The sequence below is a fragment of the Propithecus coquereli genome, unplaced genomic scaffold, assembly GCF_000956105.1.
Source record: "Propithecus coquereli isolate 6110/MARCELLA unplaced genomic scaffold, Pcoq_1.0 Scaffold66, whole genome shotgun sequence".
Lineage (NCBI taxonomy): Eukaryota > Metazoa > Chordata > Mammalia > Primates > Indriidae > Propithecus > Propithecus coquereli.
In genome coordinates this window covers 972,142-975,369 of record NW_012152618.1, presented here as the reverse complement: position 1 = coordinate 975,369, position 3,228 = coordinate 972,142, and positions in this window count along the sequence as shown.

The following is a 3,228-nucleotide window of genomic DNA, read 5'->3' as shown; positions in this document are numbered from 1 at the left end:
TGCATTTTATTTTATCACACATTAATAAAGTTAATTCTAAAACAAAATATGCCTATGTTTTATTGTATATAAATGATACTTCAATAATAAGTGTGCAGAAAACTGTAGAAAAATACAATGAATGGTAGGGAGAAAAAGAGAAAAAAATCTGTTTTAAGTAAGGAAGACTTTCTGCTGTTCCCTTAAGGATTTAGATACTCTTCATATTATAACAAATGAACAAACAAACTTTGGCTCCAGACAAAGTCTTTCAGATGTGTTGGATTTGAGACACATACATTTAAAAGTCACTATAGCAGCTGCAATCAAAAAGCTTGTGATTTGCCATCAAATAGACCTACTTTTGTAGCCCTACTCTGAGGAATGTTTTTTGAGTTTTCAAATTGAAGTTCAGGTTGCATCTGTAACATATAAGAACAATAAAGGGAAGGTACTAGCCTGGCAATTCCCAAACTCTCCATGGTAGCAGCACATACCAATCCCTACACTGAATAACAATTTCCCATTTTAAAAATACATGTTGAACCTCTACTGAGCTCCTGATACGGTACTTGGTAGGTTGCTGGCTTTGGAGATTAATCTACTATGGCTTTTATCGAAATAAATGGACAGGGAACAGAAAGGCATAATCTCTGTTTTAAAATGGGAGACTTTCTCCATGATGCGCCGATGCTCTGGGTCCTCTGATATAATGTGATCCACCTGGATTTTGACTGCTGTGTTTTAGAGTTTAGTTCTTGCTACATTTTATTTTGTTAGACATATTTTAAGCAGTTTAACATTTGCATCTGAAAAGGACCTGTCAACATCGTAACCCTTAAAGGATACATTGTGGGATAATGAATTATAGAAAGGCTGACAAAGAGAGATTTGGGGCAAAAAAGAAACTTTCACTGTATTTACTTTTCTCCCAAGCCTACTTATACTTTCATATTGCCAGTTGGTTTTCAGTAGTTAAAACTAAGTTCAGTGTAACAATTTGCCTCAGGGACTTCTTGTATATTCTAAGAAGTAAATCACCAACCTGGTGGGTAAGAAATTTATTTTTCAGAAAAATAGGCAGGCAGACCAATGTAAAATAATTAAAAATGTGAAAATAAAATATGTATGGTAATTTAGTGTAGGATAAAAATGACACCCAGTGAGCCAGTTATAGATCATTCTATAAGTGAATAACAGGATAGCCATGTGGAAAAGACAGATTTGGAGCTCTATCACACACTTGAAAGCAAAATTATTTCCAATGAATTCAAAATTTAAATGTGAAAATAACGATTTGAAATCTCTGATAATCGAGTGGTGGGGAAAGCCTCTCTAACTATGACTGTTAATCCAGGAATAATAAGGAAAGGATTGACACCTTTAATAAACAGCAATAACACAAATTTTAAAAGTCTAATTGCAACTAGAAAAAAGTTGATAAACAAATGTGAAAGAAAAGTGATGAGAAAAAGTTATCAACTGTATCAGATGGGCAAAAATACAGGAGTTCAAAGTCACTTTCTTTTTGGAGAGGCTGTAGTACATTGGCCACCTTCATACACTACTGATGGGAACAAAAATTCAACCTTCTAAAGGAGGAAGTTTTCTCAATATTTTTCAAAATAACAAACATATATTCTCAACCCAGAAATTCCACATATGGGAACTGATCTTACATAAACACATATTTACAATATATATAAAGACTTCCAAAGTGATCTTTGCATTTCATTGAAAAAAATTGTTTATGATGGCAAAACATTAAGGAAAAGAATAAATAAGATATTGGCTTACTTTAAATTATGAGCATTTAAAGAAAATAAATTATGCTAATCCATAATGATGTATGGAATTGTAGAAAAAGAAGGAAGAAACTGTTAGTGAAACAGCTCCAAGATATGTTAAATACAAAAAAAAATAGGCTACAGAATAGTGGTTAGTATGTTTTCTTGGGTGTAAATAGGGAGATTATAAAAATTTACATTCCTATTTGCTTGACTGTATAAAAAAGAAACTCTAGGTGGGTACAGGAGAAATGAAGAATAGTAATCATAGCGTTAAAATAGACAATAAGCAGGTGAGAAGCGGGCTAATGTAGGTACCAGAAAACTATGTTTTCTTCCTTTTCTTGTCAAATTTGTATGGATGAGCGCTGAGCTTATCCTAACCTAGCATGAGACACCCAAGACTTCACTGCCCCCTTCGGGATGCTCCATCAGCCCGTGTTCCCTCCTCTCACCTCTTTGGGATGAGAACCTTTCATCTGGATTTCACTTCAGGACCATGTGAGGCAAATATTTTCTCCCTTCTCATTGACAGCCAGGGCATGGGGTGCAGCAGTTAAGATCAGCAAAACCTACACCACACCCCTGATTTCGCATCCTGAAGGAACTACATAAAGTTGCAGGGGCAGATGAGAATTTATTCACCTTCATGAAGATAAACCCAGAAGTAGTGAAGCAATTGTGCAGCGGTGACAGTGCCAGCAGCCACAACTACATCAGAACCTACCATCCCTTGGTCCCTTTGGATTTTATGAGCTGAAGTCCTCAGGCCTCCTTCCTGAAGTCTCTGTACTCTCCAGTATTCTTCCCACAAATGACACTTCCATTAAAAGTAACCCGTTAGTTTCCTTTTCTAGCCACATAGAGTTGTAGTGTTATTATGAATTTCTTTTTTTACACCTTTTACCATTGGACTGTGAGCTAGGAAGTTAGTTTTTTGCAACATCCATAGGGTCTTGTGCAGCGCTGACCATAAGACAATAGGTGATTACTGATGGAATTAACTCAATGACTCAGAGGTCAATATTAAGAATAATGTTTTTATTCATTGACAGAAAGCTTCTCAATAACAAAGAGCCTCCAATACTTAAGCTCTGAGTTTGTGCAAATGTCTTGCGTTAATTGATTTGCTCATATTACTAATCTCTAGTCAAAGAACAGACTGAATAACTTAACATTATTAAAGAAGTTAATATTGAAAAGACACTGATTATCTCTTAAAATAAAACAACAGAAAAGATCTTCCTAAAATAAACTTGGCTGTAAAATGAGTGCAAGTTTTTTCAGAAGTCACTTACTTCTTTTAAAATGCTAACTTTTAAATGACTCTAGTATTTAATGACTGCAACTGTAAACCCTATTTATTCCATTTCTCTTATGTATTAGAGAAAGGAAATTACAAACCAGTGTTAGGTAATTTTTCATTCAGCTAAAAGAAAAATAGTATGCTTCCAAAGAAGTA